Here is a 19,208-nt window from a genome sequence, read left to right on the forward strand (position 1 = left end):
TTGTTCCCTCAGTGGGGCTTTCATCACCCTTAACTAAAAACCCAATTTCTTACAGTCCTCCTCACCCACAAACAGTTTATGTGGAAACATGCATTTTACATTATGAACAGACACTCAATTTGGTATCCCAGATTTTTTAACTTTGATAAAATGCAATGTTTAGCTTTATGTAAACTGCTATCGTATATTTTTAAAATCTGAAATATGTTTGCAGAACACCATGTCTACTCTCGTATTAAGAGGCTGATTCAAAGTTCGACAGATGGATTACTCTATCACAAATGTGACATATATCCCTTTCGCTATATTACAAGTGCATTATATCCTAATGCAATTGTATTAGGGTGGACAGCATATCCTTCATGTTTGTGACAAACTAACCCGTCCTCCAAATTTTAAATCAGGCCTTAAGTTTCCACCTTTCACTTAGGAACTCACTTGTGCACCTTCAGAAAGATGTTTTCATACTTATATAATTATATTGCCAATAATAGAGCTGTCTCTTATGAAAACATAAATGTAAATTGGAAATGATATGCCAAACATTAAATAGTGGTGCAAAAATGTTTTCCCTTTCATGCTTTAAAGGGTGTAGCAGTGCCATTTGGGAAATGACCCCGTGCATAAATTTATATATGGACTTAGGGACACATGCATCATTCTAAATACTGGTTGCAAAGGGGCAGATTTGCAATATCTGCCCCTTTGCAACCTGTATTTTTGCATTTGGGATGCATCAACCCAAATGCAAATTTGCAATTTAAGTAATAACAAAATGTGCAATTACTTAAATTGCGAATGCATTTAGGGAATTGCAAATTGCGATTCCCTAAATGCAATGCATGATGCAATTTTAAATTGTGATTTCGCTATTAGTGATCGCAAATTACCATCAATTTAAATTTGATGGTAATTTGCGAAAAAACTTTGAAAAATGCACTAAAGTGAATTTTTAAAAAGTTCCATGTTACCCACTGTTAGATCTGGGGGTCTCTAGTTGACAATGGTATTCACCTTTGTCCAAATAGGGACCCTTACTTCTAAGTCAGGATAAGGGGATTACACTCCTTAATAACCCCTGCTCACCCCCTTGGTAGCTTGGCACAAGCAGACATGCTTATCTCAGAGGTAGTGTGTTAAGCATTTGTGAATATGCACAGCAATACAGTGACAACACTACAGATGGACACAACACAGGTTTTAAAGATTGCTTTAAAGATGATAAAAGTTACTTAGTTCAAGTTGGTGATAGATGCAACACAGTGCCTGAATGTGTAACGCAAAGTAAACATAAGGCTCGCAAAAGGGGCGATGCTTTGGTTCGGTGATCTGGGGGAAATGATGTGTCATGCCTTAATGCATGCGCATAGTAGGGGATGCATCGTAATCCTTACCGGTGCGAAGGTGATGCGTAGATTCTTGGCCTGCGGGCCCGTTGCGATGCGCAAGATGGCGCCTTGATGCGATGCGATGATCCGGTTGTGATGCGAGTAGATGGCGCCCTTGATGCGACAATGCAATGACGCTGCGATGATGATGTTTAGGCACCCTTACAGCCTTGCGACAACTCTGTACTTTGGAGCCTCAACAGGCCCTGCGACACGCTTCTCCGGTGATGCGATGGCGACTCTCTCGATGGCGTCATGCTTCTCCGGTGATGCGACAGCAGGCAGCTTCGATGAACACACGCTTCCAGGGAGATGCGGCGAAGGCTCGCTTCTCCGGCGATGAGAGGATTTCAGCTGTGGTGGCAACATGCTTCCTCTCGATGCGTCGCGCTTCCAGCTCCCAGAGACACGCAAATGTCTGTAGATAGAATTCTCAGCAAGGAAATTCACTGGGGGATCTGGAGATGAAGTCTTTTGTCCCTGAGACTTCAGCAGGAGGCAAGCACAGTTCAAGCTCTTGGAGAATATTCTGTAGATGATGAAAGTCCTTAAAAGTTCCTTCTCCTATCCTTGGCAATGAAGCAACCACTGCAGACCTACCCAGCAAATAGCACACTGGCAGAGGGGCAGTAAAACTCCTGCAGCTTCCTTGGTTCTTCTCCTTGGCAAAAGGTTTCGTGTTCCAGAAGTGATCTAAAGTTCTTGGGACTGGATCCCAATATTCATTCCCCAAAATCCTTTGTTCTCTGAAGGCAGAGAGGCCTCTGCCTAGTCCAAACCAGGCCCTGAGCACTTTGTTTACATGACTCTCTCCTTTCTTTCACTGTGCAGGGCAGAGACATCAGCCGCCCCACAGGAGGTGGAGCCAGCACAGGGGAGGGAAGGCACAGCTCTGGAGCACTTTGTTGACATGATTACTTCTCTTCTTTCACAGTGCAGGGCAGAGACATCAGACAAGCCACACGAGGTGGAGCCAGCATTGTAGAGGGAAGGCCCAGCCCTATCCAGGTCCCAGGTGCAATTCCTCCCTCCCATCTAGATGCAGATCTCTCTATTCACCACTGCGCTGCCCCAGCCTGTCTCCTGGAATCCCCCAGCCCTGTCACTCACAAGCCCAGACAAGGAATACACAACCTAGCAGAGGCAGGCCTGGACAGTTAGGCAAGAAAATACCTACTTCTAAAAGTGGTATTTTCAAACATAGGATATTAAAACCAATTTTACTAAAATATGTATTTTATTATTCTGAGTCCAGGCATACTAAATTCGAATTTCTACCATGTTCCCTGAGTCAGTTAGGATCATAAGAATGTAATACTCTAACTGCCCATTCTAGGCTATGTAGAACAGATAGCTTTCAATAGTGAAAAACGAAAATGGCTGTAGTTCACTATTAGGACATGCTACACACACCAGAGCATGTCCTACCTTATACCTTTAATGCACCTTGCCCTTGGGCCTTCCATAGGGGTGTCTAGTATGAAGAAAAGGGAAGGTTTCGGCAGTGGCAAGTGGGTGCACTTGCCAAGTGGACATGGCAGTACTAGACTGCATACAGGCCTTTCAATGGCAGGCCTGAGACACACTTTACAAGCTGCTTCTGTGGGTGGCACAACCAGTGCTGCAAGCCCACCAGGAGAATTTGATTTACAAGGCCTGGGCACACATGGTGCACTGTACTAGGGGCTCACAGGTAAATCAAAAACCCAATCAGGAAATCACAAATCAGTACATCAATTTAACATAGGGAGCACTTGCACTGTGGCACTGAATAGCAGTGGCAAAGTGCCCAAAGCATATAACCAGCAAAAACATATCCAAACAGAGGAGGCAATCCGTCAAAATGGAAGGGAGACTCACGCCATTGATGCCAGGTCTAACACCCACACACACATGCCCTTCGGGCATGTGTGTGTGCAACATGTGGTCACATAGCAATTTCAAGGGTGCACCGTTGCAATTGCATGCACAATTTGCGAGTACCTATTTGGTACTTACAAAATGCACATGCAATTCCCATTCATTCATATGGGCCTCTAGGCCCATAGAAATGAATGGGAAGCTATTCCTTAATTGCGAATCGCATTGCAATTTGCAATTGAGGAATATGTAGGAATCACATGTTTTTAGCGATTCCTACATGCATAAGGAATAGCGGTTCCTAAATAGCAATTTCTAAAAAAAACGCTATTAAGGAATCGCAATTCCTTATGTTGATGCATGTGCCCCTATATTCCCTCTGTAATCAGAGAGTTGATTAGATATTTAACAAAATAATATTTTACTGTAGTTTGGTAATAATGTAAGTTCCACTCGATAAAAACAGTCATCTCAGACTTAATAGATTGGCTGCCAAATGCAACTTCTCTCCCAGTAAAGAAACGTGTGGTTGCTATTGTTTGTGGGTGACCCTTAAAACAAGGTTGCTTGACGTAGGTGTGGGAAGACCTCGAGCACACTTTTAACTCTGCTGCCCATAGTTTATCCCCCATCCTGTATTACATTTGCGCATGCAGAAGATGAATTATTAATGATTTGCACAAGGAATTTCCTAGTTAATCCATATGTATTGCTAAAATATGCCAGCCGTAAAGTGGAGGAGATACTAGTCTGTTTGGCCATGTTGTTAATTATTTATTTGAACATTTACTATTGAATACTTCTACCAAGAAAGTGGAATGCACTGGTCTCAGTTTTGTGAAATGCCTTTTCCATGGCCTATAACCATGTGGTGCTCGTTCAACTCGGCTAGAGTGTGGGGCTAAAAATAAATACATATCTAATTTCTGAGACTACTTCGTTTAACAAATTAGAGGAGTATTCCAACTGCTCCATTGCCAATGTTTTTGAAAAGTGTTTTAACCAGTTATACTTTATTATCCTTTCTCTGTCATCTATAGCCCGGAAGTAAAGCTTTGGTGACATTAGTTGTGGTGGATTGGTGAGAGTATATCACTGCACAAGTTGTTATACCTACTGTTAGTTTGGAGTAGGGCCTAGCTCTATTAATTCTGACAACTGGAACTGTGCAGTTAGCAACATGCACCTTCTCCTGAGTCTGTATCGGATATTGGTTCCATACAGAAGAAATTGTGATTTGTGGCAGTTGAAGGTTCATATCAGTCACATATATTAGCACTGTACTCCAGTCGAACTGAAAGCATTATTCTTCAAAACTGTGACACCCTATTTCTAACCAAGGATGGATTCTCCCAACTTCTTGTACAGACTTTGACCTTTAATTTTTGATGGATATGATATATTTATTAAAAAATAGGCAAACCAAATCAAGAATTGCATTGATATTATCTACACAAAGTATTTACATTTCTTTGAAGAACTCCCTTTAGAATTAACAACTTTATTGACTACTTGTGGACTTCATCACCAAAGATTTGACGTGAAGGAAGGTTGTAAAAGGAAATCTGCCAAAAAGACAGCTGTCCTATTTATATTTACAGTCCCCTGTCCCATTTTAAGACCAGTGAAAGGCAGCAGACATGGAGGTGGAGCCTCTAACCGCTCTTTTGTCAGGTCCACCGACACATGATTAGAATGCAGATAAAATTGTTGTAATCGGATTTAAGGTAACAGATGCACTAAGTACTTCAGCTTCTGTGATTGTCCACGATGAGCAGGTGGCACCAAAAAGTGGCTAGATTGAAGAGAGTCAGTGACATTAGAGTGGATTGATGGCATAGTCACATTAGTTGCATCCCTGTGAGAGCAATACATGAGGGAGGTCACAGGAGAATGAGCTATGGGTCAAAATGGGTGACTTAGGAGGGACAAAATCAGCCATGGCCACAGAGATGTTTCTTCCTTGTGTTTCTCTCAATGTGCTGGTTAAAGTCAACTCAGGGTATGAATCCCTGCCACAGCACAAGCAAACGCCAAATGCGGTAGCCTTTCTCCCACACTGTGATGGAGTCCTTACCTTTGCCACCCAGGAGAATAAACAGACAATCCAGCTAAATCTAAACCAGGCACCATGGAATAACACTGACATTCAATCAACCTCTGTTAGAAATAGCAGTCTCTAGTTGACAGAGCAGGTACCTTTGTCCACATAGGGACCCTTGCTTCTTGTCAGGGTAGGGGGGATACACTTCTAAAATAACCCCTGCTCACCCCCTTGATAGCTTGGCACAAGCAGACAGGCTTATCTCAGAGGCAGTATGTAAAGCATTTGTGAACACATACAGTAATACAGTGAAAACAATACAAATGGACACCACACCAGTTTAGAAAATAAGTAATCTTTATCGAAACCAAAATGACAAAAATCCACACTACAGTAATAAAAATAAGACTTTGAAATGGTAGATATAGTTCAGTTCAAAGCAAATTGTAGATGCAACACTTTTCACACAAAGTACCTTCAATGTGTTGCGCCTACAAACATATAGGGTCGTAGGGAAGGTGATGCGTTGGTTCCTAACACTCAGGGAAGGTGATGCGTTGGCTCCTTGCTCCGGGGGAGGTGATGCATTGTTTCCTTACTGCTGCGAAGGGGAGGTGATGCATCGGTTCCTTACCAGAAAGGAAGTGATGCGTCAGTTTCTTACAGCGTGGTGAGGTGCTGTGTCAGTTTCTCACTGTGTCCCCCAATGATGTGACAGACTTGGCATCGCGATGCGACGATCTGGGACAATGCGTTGGTTCTTGCAGCCGCACAGCAGGGTCTGCCTCAGAATCAGTGCGTTGATCACGGACTTTGGAGATAAGTGCACTCGATGCGGCGTGCAGCGATTTCTCGAGCCGCGGGTAGGCGCTGCGGCGATTTCTTTGGCGATGCATCGCATCCACCCAAAAAAGAGTAAGTCCATTGATATTCACAAACCCTTCTAAACTTGCTTGAGCCAAAAATGGATCTAAAACTATTGTAAATTACTCCAGCTCAGAGCTGAAATTAGTCCAGCACCACATATGTGCTACCCATGGTACTCCAAATTCTTGCATATAAATCAGAGACTTAACAAAAAAAATAGAAGATAACGTAAAGCTAATAAAAATTCTGCAATATATATATTAGCTAGTGACATCAGCCATTAGGTCAGCTGTTTCATATGAAAAGTGTTTTTGAGCTGCTAATAACTTTGCCACTGTTTGAATAATCTCCTTGAAACGTTTGGGAAAGGTGCTATCTTTTGACTAGTCTGTGCATGGAATGTTTCTGGGTGATATGTCAAATGGGGCCTGAGAAAAAAGGGATGTCCCACAGAGCAAAACCCCATGCATTCAAATTCAAATCAGGACCATTTTAAGCAATCTGAGTTCGCCGGTACTGGTGGCGGCCTCTCTCTCAGTTTCTGAGTTGGAACCCGGGAAAGCCCAGTTGGACAATTTCTCGGTTCCTTCCTTTGTGGAATTCTGCTCTTTTGCGGATGGGGTAGCGTATGGCTCTCCCCTTGATGTGCTTCCACATAAACTTTGGAAACTGTTTAGGGATGAACTACTTCCTCCTCTTTTTGCTATTTGTTGCCAGTCTCTTGGTACTGCCCTGGTCCCGGCTAATTGGAAGCTCGCGGTTGTCTCCCCACTGCTGAAAAAGGAATCATTGGACCCCCTGTGCCCCGCAAATTATCGACCCATATCACTGCTCCCTTTTCCGATCAAGATCATGGAAAAAATGGTAACAAAACAGCTGTCCAGCTTCCTGGAGATCAATGGTTGTCTGGACTCGGCGAAGTTCGGTTTTAGACCGGCCCACGGAACAGAATCAGCCCTGGTGACTGTACTGAATGACCTTCGTTCGCGTGCCGACCTAGGTCGAGCAGCATTCCTTGTGCTGCTCGACATGTCGGCAGCGTTCGATACGGTCAGCCATGCCACCTTGATCAGGAGACTGGAGGAGGCAGAGGTGGCTGGCTCGGCCCTGGAGTGGCTGGCTTTGTAACTTGCCAATAGACATCAGGTAGTTGCACTGCCCCCTTTTAAGTCTTCCATCAAAAGGGTTGAGCAAGGTGTGCCACAGGGCTCGGCCGTCAGCCCCATCCTTTTTAATCTTTACCTCCGACCCCTGATCAAGCTTATTAAATCCTTTGGCATTACAGTCACCAACTATGCCGATGGCACGCAACTTATCTTCTCTTTTGAGGGTAAGAATGCAGTGTCACAGGAGTCTTTCCATCATTGTATGGTCAGTACGGCGGAATGGCTGGGCAATAACTCCTTACAGTTTAATAGCTCTAAAACTGAGGTGCTTTATTGCTCAGCAGACCGTATTCCTCGTCCTCTCCCGCATGACTTCTGGCCGTTAGCCTGTCAAGGCACGGTATCTGCGGCTGAATCTGTTCGAAATTTGGGAGTGGTGATGGATTCTAATCTTCAACTTGACAGTTTTGTAAATAAAACTGTATCCACCTGTATGGTGCTGTTGCGCACCTTACGGAAGATCCTCCCTTTACTTCCAACCAACACCAGACCAGAGGTAGTGCGGAGCATAATCTTAAATAGATTAGATTATTGCAACGCACTGCTTCTGGGGGCCCCTGCCATCTTGCTGGGCAAACTGCAGCGGGTGCAGAATTTTGCCGCAAAATCGTCCCTCTCTCGTAGACGTTATGATTCCTCCTCAGCGGCACTTAAAGAGCTTCACTGGCTGCCCATACCTCAACGTGTGGAATTTAAGGCTTTGTGCCTGGTTTTCCGGGCTCTTCATGATCTGGGTCCATCTTCTTTACGAGAGATGTTCTCTTGGTACATTCCCCTCCGAACCCTTCGTTCTGCCTCAGCCTTTCTGGTGGCAGTCCCTAAAATCCGGAGGATACGGATGGGTGGTCGCTCCTTTGGCTACGCAGCATCCAGGCTGTGGAATACGCTTCCTCTTTCACTTCGGAGTACGGGAGACCTCTCCACCTTTAAAAAGGGATTAAAAACTCATCTTTTCCCAAGAACAATATAGATGGCTCAAATGTAATGTTTTCTCGTGTCTGGTCATGAAAGATCATAGCGCCAGGATACCCGCCGGGTGACGGTCGCGCTCTACAAGTATGCCTTACATACATGCCTTACATACATGCATTGGAAGGGAACTATATGTTAGTCTGCAGATTGTGAGTTTTGTGATGTGGTGTGAATACCTTCAGTAGTTTTTGAAACAATAGATTTAACCCAGATCTGTGACTGGTGGTGAATGTTTGATTAATTCAGCAATCCCTCCATCATTTGTTACTTTTGCATTTCTTGACCTATGTGGGACGGGTATGCCCAGACGTGAGTCCCGTGCTCACTGCACCATCAGATTCAAGCTAGCCTGGCTGACGAGGGGTGTTACCTCAAAACCGGTCCTACGATGCTTGTTTGTTGTCCAGGACCTTGCCTGGCAGTTCAGGCTGGACTGATCCCATGGGAACAGGGTCAAGACTGATTTGCATAATGCTGGGTGTAAACTGGAATGATGTGATGTGCAAACAAAGTGATTGATCTGAGAGTGGGGGTGAATGTTTGATTAATTCAACATTCTGTCCATCATCTGTTCATTTTGCATCTGTTATTACTATAGGCATATCTAAAAAGCCTTATAAGCATCACCTCAAAGTTGGCGAACAACAGAGGGAACAACATATCTCCTGAGAGGAATAGACACAATCACTCCCAAGATATTAATTACAGCACTAGACCTCAATTACACCCCACCAACATTGAGATTACAACTATCTTGGCATCCCCCCACCCGAGATACCCCACTGACTACTTGCAGCCCCTCAGACTGAAGGATCCCCTTTTTAATAGGGGCATTCACTCCCTCCTCCTCTCATATAGTTCGACTTATCCTCAAACAAGGTCAATGTGGCCCAATTCCAAAACAGTTCCACTAACTCACACAGAGATGCAAGACACAATCACAGAGCCATAAACAAATCAAACCTTTAACAAGTGCCCATCACTCAGTCATCCTCTGACCAAACCACTTCTGAAATGCATGCTACTCCATTGCAGTTTGACAATGAAACATGTGGCAGACATTGCAGACCTCATCCTTACTCATGAGCTGGACATACTTATCCTGACTGAAATGTGGCTAAATGATGTCTTCACACCTACCCTTGACCTACTAGTCCCACCTAATCACAACATAACTTGATTAGATAGACCAAGCAGACCAGGTGTAGGCATCGCTTGGATACACTGAAGTACACTTTCAATGAAACAGTCACACAAAATGGACATATGCTCATGTGAATACCTATGAATTGGCATTCATAGGTATTCCATTGCACAAACTACAAGTCTACCTATTACTAGGTGATTACATCATATTTATAGAACAAATGATGGAAACCATCTCAACCAGCGTATGAGAACACAGCACACATATCTTCCTCAGAGATTTCAACCTTCACAGGAATGACCCAAATAACCCAGCAGTCAACAGCCTTAAATCCTTTCTCACTGGCCTCAATCTGACTACATTTTATGACAGTCATACGCATCCATCTGGACTCTATCATCCCCTGTGACTGGATAGATCAGTACTGCATCAATTTCCTCATCCCAGAAGCAGTGAAGACAACTAAAACAAAACAAAACAAAACACAATGGAAAAGAAACATGCAGAGTATTAAGTGGAATGATCTGACACCCCCGAGCAATACATCTTGATACCTCCCTTGGATATGGTTGATATCCACAACCTCACTAATCTCTATAACAACTCCATGATGAATATTTTAGACTCAATGGCTCTACAGCTAAAAAGAATATAATTCAAAAGACTCCAAACCTTGGATCAATGGCATTCTAGCAGCTAGCTGTTGGCGCCATAACATCTAAAGACACTAGTTCCCTACTACCGAAACGAGCAACATTTTATACAAAGAAAACATATAACTAAGCATTCTCAGATATGGCCTTGAGAATCTGGAACACACTTCCTCATGAAAATAGAAAGAACCTCTCAACTGCGTCATTCAAGAAAGAAGTCAAAAGAATACTGATGACAATATTTCTGCCATAGGACGCATGATCTATATTCCAGGACAAGTTTGTCCATTTAGGACCTGAAGTGTCTTTCTAGGTAATTCTCCCATACCATGGCCCTCATTGATGATGTTGCTGTCCTTCTGGGTCGTGAGGTGTTCTCTCTATTGGATTCTCCCATACCATGTCCTTCCTTGAGTGATATTTTTATTTTCTTACATGTCACCTAGAACATTTTACAGCTCTCTGATACCCATGAGGGTCATGTTCGTGCTATATAAAACTTTATAAATAAATAAATATGCACAGTCTTACTGATATTTCTTCCAAAATAGTACTTAAAGTTGAAAACTAGACAGCTTGTACTGAGTGAAGATTATTTTTCAGTGATGTCTGTATACACATTTTCAAATACATATCAATATAGAGATTTAGGGCTAGACGTGTAAAACTTTTTTAGATGCTGCAAAGCCTATGATTCATTGAATCATAGGGTTTCCAACCGCTAAAGGACTTTTACAAATGTACTAAACCCATTTTTGGTTTTGGTAACTGGTTATCCAATAGCAAAAGGGGTTTAGCAATGCATTAAGAATCACAATTTGGAAGAGGCATGTTTAAGTCGTCCCTTCTAAATTCTGATTCATAATGCTATGCAGCAATGGTTTATTGACCACAGTTTTAGTTGCCTACAATTAGTAGGTTACCAACTCCTCAAAAGAGGTGATTAGACATTCACAAATATGTTTTTTCTCAAATGCAGATCTATTTCCTTTAAGCAAAAGGGCTGCATTTTATAAATGACTCCAGCATGACACCATCCCTCCAATGGCAACCAATTGGAGTCACTCACAATTTGCAGCCTTCCTCATGAATATCGATGAGGTCGTTCAAATTGCAACCCGCGCCTAAGAATCATTTTGCAAACTGACCTATTAAGACATAGTTCAGATCATAAAATCTAAAATAATTAGCAAAAAGCTAGTGTGCAATTTGCGACCACTTTTTGTGATTCAGTTCTTAGTACACCTGGTCCCTGATCACATCTCTGGGAGATATATCAATGCAAATAGTAATTAGTCACAGAGCCTGAAAATTAAAATGTTTGTAAATAGGATCCCTGTTCCCTAAGCGGAATTGCATTTCTATACAACTTAATGTAACCCAGTTCTTTTTCGCAAAACAATACTCCGCTTTATTTTTCGTCATACTAAATTTTCACAATATGTTAGAAATAAAAAAGGAATAAGATGTATATCTCTGATTTTACTTTCTGAAAACATAGCTGTAAGAACAAATGTTTTCAAAAGTCTTAATTTTGATTTGCTAGCATTTGCATTATAGAGTGAAATCAAAATCACATAATGATGTCATGTTATTGAAAATATCAATATTAGTTTTGGGGGACCTGACTTTCATGTATGTATGCATGAATGTATTTTGTATTTTTATATGGTGAACCTGTCCAAAAAACAGCAGAGTACTGCACTGGGTAAATGAGAACATAAATCAATTAGTGAAAGGAGCGATAGCTGGTTTTTGAATTATTAATGCCTTATGATTTTGTTCTTTAAATTGGTGTGCCATCAACCCTTTCCTAGATTGAAGCAGCGTTGGGGCATTCCTGAGATGTTATTAGAGATCATGGGTGTATAGATGGAAAAGCTATGACATCTTGTTTTTTTATTTTTTACACTTGTATGTATGCCGTCTGATGGTGTCCAATGCTGTGGGTAAGAAGATGCGCACCAAAGAATGTGAGCGTGTCTTCAAGATAAGCAGTGGTGCCAGTTGTAATGGCTTTGTAAATGATGCAACTAGTTTTGAAGATGGTAAAAGATGGAAACGGGAGCTAATAAAGTTATGTCAGGAGGGAAGTGATTTAATCATGTTCTTCAGGCCTTGGATGAGATTTGCTGAGGAAAGTAGGATGCCGTTAAGTGGTACCAGTGTGGAATCTGGGGGCAATACAGAAGGGTGTTACAACTATCCAGATGTGAGAGTATGAGGTCTTACATCAGCAGTTCTGAAGATGCTTTCTGGAATAAATGACTTCAATTAGTTTGGAAAAGAGATTTGGTACAGGGCCATGTTTATTTTTTTAGAAATTGTTTGCCTGAGAGTGAGTTGTGTGTCCATGGTGAATCCAAATGACTTTCTGTGAAAGTTGGGGTTTGAGGCCGTCAAGCTTTATATCATTGAGCCAGGTGTGTACTGTCTCTAGTTTGCTGTTCTAGGTAAATAACAGAAATTCTGTCTTGCTTGAGTTGAGCTTCAGGTCAATATGGGACATCTGGGTCTGGAAGATAGGTAGGCAATGTTTGAGACATTGAATGTCTGAAGCAGAGTAAACTTTCAAGTAGAATTTTGTATCATCATTATAATGGTAAACCTTGATGTCTGTGAGTATATCACCAAGTCAATCAATCAATAAATCAATCAGGCATTTATTAAGCGCAACTATTCACCCATAAGGGTCTCAAGGCACTAAAGGTTTGCAGGCTCCAGACCATCAAGGGGGGAGTCGGTCAAAGAGCCAGGTCTTGAGGTCTCTTACGAAGATGGGAAGCAATGCTGTCTGTCTGAGGCGGAGTGGAAGGGTGTTCCAGGCCTTGGTTGCGAGGAAGGAGAAGGAGCGGCCTCCTCATCTGGTTTTTGTGGTGCGTGGGACCTTGGTGTAGGAGAGCTGTGCTGATCGTAGGGGTGCGTGGAATTTGAGTCAGCTTTTCAAGTATGCTGGTCCGGTGTCATGGAGGGCCTTGTGTGCGTGGGTGAGCATCTTAAAGGTGACTCTAGCCTCGATGGGGAACCAGTGCAGTGTGCGCAGGTGCTGGGAGATGTGGCAGTGTTTTGGCAGGTTGAAGACCAGTCTTGCAGTGGCATTCTGGATGTTCTGTAGCTTGCAGGTGAGGGTTTTGTTTATTCCGGCGTAGAGTGCATTGCCTTAGTCTAGTCTGCTGGTGACCAGGGTGTGAGTGACGGTCTTTCTGTGTTCAAGGGGGATCCATTTGAAGGTCTTACGTAGGAGGCGGAGGGTGTGGAAGCAGGAGGACGAGACTGAGTCGATATGGTGGTCCATTTGAGCTCGGAATCCATGATGATTCCCAGGTTGCGTGCGTGGTCAGTGGGGGTGGGCGAGTTTCCAAGGGCGGGGGGTGACCAGGTGTCATTCCAGGCATTGGGGTTTGGGTCCATGTTGAGAACTTCTGTCTTGTTGGTGTTTAGTTGTAGGCAGCTGTTTTTCATCTACTTGGCGACGGCTACCATGCCTTCTCAAAAGTTGTGTCTGGCGGCGTTGGGTTCGTTGGATAGGGAGAGAAAGAGTTGGGTGTGGTCTGCGTCTGACACAATGTTGAGTCCGTAGGTTTTGATGATGGGGCGAGCAGAGTCATGTAGATGTTGAAGAGCGTTGGGCTGAGGGAGGACACCTGAGGGACTCCGTAGGTGGTTGGTGTAGGGTCCGAGAGGAAAGGGGGGAGTCTGACCCTCAGCATTCTGCCAGAGAGGAAGGAGCTGATCCAGTCAAGGGCCTTGTCCTGGATTCCTGCGTCGTGAAGTATGCGTATTAGTGTGCGGTGGGAGACTGTGTTGAATGCCGCTGAGAGGTAGAGGAGGATGAGGCCTACTGTTTCTCCTCTGTCCAGTAGGGTGCAGATGTCGTCTGTTGCAGCGTGGAGGGCAGTTTCCGTACTGTGGTTTTTCCTGAAGCCGGATTGGGAGGAGTTGAGGACGTTGTGCCCTGCAATGAAGTGGCTCCATGTAGAGGCTGAGGATGACAGGGGATTGCATGCAACCCTGGGGGACTTTGCAGATGACATGGGTCTTTCAGGATCTGGAGGTGACCATGGGAATAAACGTATGCTGGATTAAAAGGTAGAATGATATGGCAAACCAGTGATGAGCAGTGCCAGGGAACCCTATTCAACATTCCAGGGTGCATATAAGGGTGGGATGGTCAACAGTATTTGAAGGCAGCTGAGGGGTCTAGTAGTATCAGGAGGCAGGGTTCATGTTCATCTGCGTTCATGAGGCCTTTGTGCACAATGTGTAAGGTAGAGCTCTCCCTGCTTCACCTTGATTTGAAGCCAGACTGATGACTGTGCAGGAAATGGTTAACATTAAGGTAATTTTGGAGCTGATTAAGACTGTTTTTCCACTGATCTTGCTGATGAATTGCAGATGAGGGATGGGATGGAAGTTGACGGGGTCATCAGGACTTAATGTAGATTTCTTTAGGATTGGGTGGATGTGGCCTGTCTTGAGAGCTTGTGGGATGATTTTGTTCTTTAAATTGGTGTGCTCCATCTTGGTCAGTATCGTGGAATGAGATCCTGCAAGATCTGTGCCAAGTGCACAAAGTGGCGATGAGAATAATTGTAGGGGGTCTTTACAGCAATCCTTTGTTAAGCAAGAAAGAGTATTGTGAAGTCCTGAAAAGTATTCATTTAGACAAATATAGCATGATATACCTACATGTGCATATTTTTACATTTTGCCCAAAATGAGCCCCTGAGTGTTTTGTTTGGCTTTGCTATCGTGAAAATGGTGTCCTTTCCCAGGTCACCAGATGCATCCATTTCCTTCTCCTGCTTTGAGTATATAAGAAGGCTTTCCAAGTTTGCCATAGTATGTCATAGTAGAGTAACACAGCCCTGACATTGTAGCACAGCCAGAAATAGGGAGTCAAAATACATGTTGGCTGAGTGGAAAGAACAGTGGCATACAACAAATTATCTGACATGTTTATTAAAGTTTTTAATTGTAATTACAAGGTTTATGTCAAGAATATTATACCATCATGTTAATTCTAGTAACATGATAGCAATGTGAAAACAACTGTATGTGATGGGTGACAGAAGACACCGGTAACCCTAGTTTCAAGTTACACTTATGCCATACTTTTCCACTTGTGTCTTTCCTGTTTAGTTCTTGTTTATGTTGAATTTAATGTTATATCACATGGGTGACTTGCAGTTGGACCATAGATAATGGTGACTGTCAGGTTGAGCAAGATAGCATGGAATCTCTGGAGGAGTGCCCTTTTCCTTATGTATATGCGTAACTAATGAAGTGTATACCTTTTTACACATGGGGACGCATATATGATTTCTGTACTTAAGGACTGGCAGATTAAACATAATTTCATGGCAACCACTACTCAACCTTTGTTTGGTGTTTATTTTCATGATTTTTTGTTATTATATTCTACATGTGTGCACCTGCGCTCATCAAGTTTGCAGTATTAAGTTCTTTAGATGGAGGCCCTTACTCATAATGCACAAAAATAACTATGTCAAGAACTGTTTCTTGTGGGCTGTGGTTGATTGTGTCACTGTGGTCTACTGTGTCTTATAGCAATTTGTGGGAGAACTGCACCCAAACTCTTGAGACTGGCATCAGTAGTCAGAATAGTTTTGAGTTTGGCATCAAAATGTCCTAACGTTGGCATCTCTCCAGTCCCTCACTTGATAGTTGCAAAAGCTTTCTCACACTCTTGAGACCAATTGAATGTACACCCTTCTTCAGCAAAACTCTGATAGGCTAAACCACAGTAGCAACCCCCATAACAAATTTAGAGTAAAACTCTGCAAGTCCAGGAAACCATCTGACTTGCTCCTTATCTCTGGGAGTGGACGCTTTCAGTATACTTTCTGATAGTTCCAGCTTCGGCTGTATACCCTCGCCAGATATTACATGGCCAAGATGCGTAAAACCAATGCGACATTTTTGTCTTTTCACCGTAAGTCCCTTCTCACCCAACCTCTCCAACACACGCCTCAGTACACTACTGTGCTCCACATCATCCTTTCTGTAGACCAAAATGTCATCCTGGAATTTGTCAAATCACCAGGCACCATCTTCATAATCCTCTGAAAGCAGGCCACAGCCAAGGCCAGTCCAAAAGGCATTCTCCAAACGCGGTAAGCCCCCAAAGGAGTTACAAAGGAAGTTAGGTGTCTAGAATCACGGTGCAACATCACTTGGTGCTATGCAGATGAAAGGTACTATTGGATTCAGAGATGTTCAGAAGAGGTTGATGGGCCACCCAAATCCATTCATTCAACCCTTGCAAGTCCACACACATCCTAACGCTAGTGCCACCATCCTTGGGTGCCAAAACCACAGGGGCCAATCACTCTGAAGACTCAATCTCTTCTATAACACCTATATCAAAAAATATTTTAAGCTCCACTTTTAACGGTTCGATCATCATGTTAGGTATCCTGCATACCTTATGTATGCAATGCTTAGCCCCCTTCTTAAGGATGATTCGATGTTCAAAACCCTTTAGAAGTCCCAAGCCATCACCAAACACCTCGGAAAAATCCTTAAAATATTGCTCACCACTTCCCACATTATCAACTAGCATACCTTGGTCTTTTGGAATGCTGGCGCCAGTGTTTAAGATGATACCCAAATCACGCTGGTGTCTCCACCCCAACAGGTCATCACCTCTTTCAGCCACGTATACCTCTCCAACCGTTTGTCGGCCCCGGACAAAATTTTAGCAACCACATACCCAAGTACTTAGATACGTGATCCCCCATAGCTGACTCAGTTGATATCAGGTGGAAGCAGTTCAACACTACTCTTGCCAATACTTTCATCCCACTGTTTTTATCCAATCATAGTGAAAGGTGAACATGAATCAGCTAACACCACAAATACTCTTCCATCCACCTCAATATCACAATCAGGTATTACTATCTTCCCTGAGTACACCTCCCCATTCTTGTCATTCACATTCAAAATGATGGTGCCAACTGCCTCAGGTGTATTCTCTGTCACTCGATTCTTTCCAGCGGATCTACACACACGAGCATAGTGTCCCTTAATGCCACATTTCTTACACACCGACCCTTTGGCATAACAGTTTGGCCTATTAGATAGATGTGAAAAATGTCCACATCTGTAGCATTGAACTCTCTGTGAATCTGTACTGTTCCGCTCTTGAAAGTCACGTTCAGGACCACGCGACTGCGCATCACACTCAGGACCATGCGATTGTGGTTCTAGTTCAGTACCCTTCCCTCTCAACTCACAGGAAATCTTGGCAATGTTATCACTGTAAGGTTGATGTGCACCTGTATCTGCCAATGCACAAATATCACTCTGCACATCCTTCTTATCTTCAAGGTTCTTCCTTATCTCTTTCACCCAGGTTGATGTATTCTTGACCCCTTTAAAAAATGGCTATAGCCTCTGCTAAGGATGGATTCTTTGATATTAGTTTTTCTTGTACTCTGGTACCGTTGACGTACCTCACCAACTGATCTCTGACTAAAGAGTCAGATAACTCCCCAAATTCACATGTGCATGCTAGTGTCTTCAAAGATGCAACAAAACTGCCCACCCTTTCTGTAGGCTCTTGCTCTCTCGTAAATAACCTGTCAAGTTCCAGCACAACATTAATGCGAGGTCCAAATTATCGTTCAAACATAGTCATTGACATTTCATATACATCTGATGGTTCCCCATTACCGTTACTAAAAGGTATTTTAAAAGGTATCAGATCAATACTATCATAGATGTTTCTCCCTTCAACACCTAGATTGTGTATTAATATAGCTTGCTTCCTAAAAACAGAGAATTTTTCTCCACCAATAGCCACTATATATGATTCCAAAAGATTCCTCCAACTTTTCCAAGGTATAATTGGCTCAATCAATCAATCAATCAATCAATCAATCAATCAATCAATCAATCAGAGTACTTGTAAAGCACGCTATTTACCCGTGAGGGGAGGGTGCACTGCTACTGCTCGAAGAGCCAGGTCTTGAGGAGTCTGCTAAAGGCGAATAGGTCTTGGGTCTGCCATATGTGGGTGGGGAGGGTGTTCCAGGTCTTGGTGGCGAGGTAGGAGAAGGATCTCCCACCGGAGGTTGTTCATTGGATGCGGGGACCGCGGCGAGGCTGGCATAGCGGAGCTGGCGGGTGGGGGTGTGGAAGCTGAGTCTGCTGTTCAGGTAGGCTGGTCCGGTGTTGTGGAGTGCTTTGTGTGCATGGGTGAAGAGCTTGAAGGTAATCCTCTTGTCGACGGGGAGCCAGTGTAGGTCTCTCAGGTGGGGGGTGATGTGGCTGCGGCGGGGGACATTGACGATCAGTCGGGCGGAGGCGTTTTGGATGCGTTGTAGTCGGCCTAGGTGTTTGGCTGAGATTCCTGCGTAGAGTGCGTTGCCGTAGTCCAGTTTGCTGCTGACGAGGGCCTGTGTCACCGTTCTGCTTGTTTTGGTCGTGATCCACTTGTAGATCCTGCAGAGCATGCGGAGGGTGTTGTAGCAGGAGGAGGAGACAGCATTGACCTGCTTAGACATGGAGAAGGAGGAGTCGAGGATGAATCCTAGATTGCGTGCATGGTCGGTGGGTGTTGGTGCTGTTCCCAGTGTGGTCGGCCCCCAGAAGTCGTCCCAGGCTGAGGGGGTGGGTCCGAGGATGAGGACCTCCGTCTTGTCCGAGTTCAGCCTCAGACGGCTGCTCCTCATCCAGTCGGCGACAGCCTTCATTCCCTCATGGAGGTTGGTTTTGGCAGTGTGTGGGGCCTTGGTGAGGGAGAGGATGAGCTGGGTGTCGTCGGCATAGGAGATGGTGGGCCACTTGTGTGAGAGGGGCCATGTAGATGTTGAACAGCGTCGGGCTGAGGGATGAGCCCTGGGGGATGCCGCAGATGATATTGGTGGCTCCGGATCGGAAGGGTGGGAGGCGGACGCTCTGGGTTCTGCCGGCGAGGAAGGACGTGGTCCAGTCAAGAGCCTTCTCTTGGATTCCGGCTTTTAGGAGGTGTGTTTTTAGGGTACGATGGCAGACTGTGTCGAAGGCGGCTGACAGGTCCAGGAGGATGAGGGCTGATGTTTCGCCGTTGTCTAGTTGGCGCCTGATGTCGTCTGTGGTGGCAAT

General features: G+C 44.0%; 1 protein-coding gene across 1 annotated transcript in view; it reads left to right on the plus strand.

The window, feature by feature from the left end:
- The window catches only part of MYT1L (myelin transcription factor 1 like), a 1,346,830-nt gene that overhangs the window by 732,135 nt on the left and 595,487 nt on the right, over positions 1-19,208 (plus strand). The window lies entirely within an intron of this gene.

The sequence above is a fragment of the Lissotriton helveticus genome, chromosome 6 (assembly GCF_964261635.1).
Source record: "Lissotriton helveticus chromosome 6, aLisHel1.1, whole genome shotgun sequence".
In the NCBI taxonomy this organism is placed as follows: Eukaryota; Metazoa; Chordata; class Amphibia; order Caudata; family Salamandridae; genus Lissotriton; species Lissotriton helveticus.